Source organism: Vicugna pacos, chromosome 24 (genome assembly GCF_048564905.1).
Source record: "Vicugna pacos chromosome 24, VicPac4, whole genome shotgun sequence".
NCBI classification, from domain to species: Eukaryota; Metazoa; Chordata; class Mammalia; order Artiodactyla; family Camelidae; genus Vicugna; species Vicugna pacos.
The window spans coordinates 1,267,595-1,268,488 of NC_133010.1; the positions used below are offsets into that span (position 1 = coordinate 1,267,595).

The window sequence follows — 894 nt, forward strand, 5'->3', positions numbered from 1 at the left end:
AGAACTTTATTGTGGAAAACAGTGCAGGCCAAAGGGAATTGGACTACATGTCTGTTTGCAGCATCTGGGGATGTCAATTAGGAATCCAATTTTCAAGGAAGTAATGTTTTTATAACAGCCTATTTGGAATGAAGAGTAAGTAACCTAGAAAATCTAGATGGGATGGTTGTAATTCCTAGAAATCATTCGTTGGTTGAAATGTTGAGTGCCATGATTTCATTTACAGGAATTTCAACAACACACACAACTAATTGAGGTGAGAACAGTCAGAATGGCGGTTACCTAGGGAAGGAGTTAACTGGGAAGGGGCGGAGAGGAAATTCTGGGAGGCGGGCAGTGGTCTACATCTTGACCTGGGTGGTGGCTACGGAGGTGTATTCATGTGTGAAACTCACTGAAATAGGTATCCACTTAAGGTTAGTGCACTCACATATGTGTGATAAACCTCCGGACAAAAGTTCAAATTTTTTTCCATTTCTACTGTGTGCCAGGTATTGCACTGGCCACTCAGATACCACACCTGATCTTAGCCAAAAGGCCGAGAAGCGATGCACTGGCCACTCAGGATACACATTCTTGTAGCAGAGACAGACAACCAGGAATTACTACGTGGCATGTTAAGTTGAGTGGGCAGGGACTACCAGTTGCCTGTCCATATCAATTTTCTCCCTTGGTAGTAATAGAATCCTGACTCTTAGCTGGGAACATTGCTACCCAAGGTAAAGATTACATCTCTCGCTTCTTTCCCTGTGATTAGTAGCCTCTGGACTAGCTCCTTGCCAGTGTGATGTGGGACATCCGGAAAGACTGCTTAGAGGGAGGGCAACCTGTGGCCCCTTCAGCCCCTCCTGGTGTCTGCATTGTGGACCAGAAGGCTGCATTTCCAACCGCCAT

At 45.5% G+C, this 894-nt stretch overlaps 1 pseudogene; it reads right to left on the reverse strand.

Annotated features, from left to right (window-relative positions):
• Nucleotides 1-372: 372 nt before the first annotated feature.
• On the reverse strand, nt 373-550 carry LOC116279797 (U2 spliceosomal RNA; annotated as a pseudogene).
• Between the last annotated feature and the right edge of the window lie 344 nt (nt 551-894).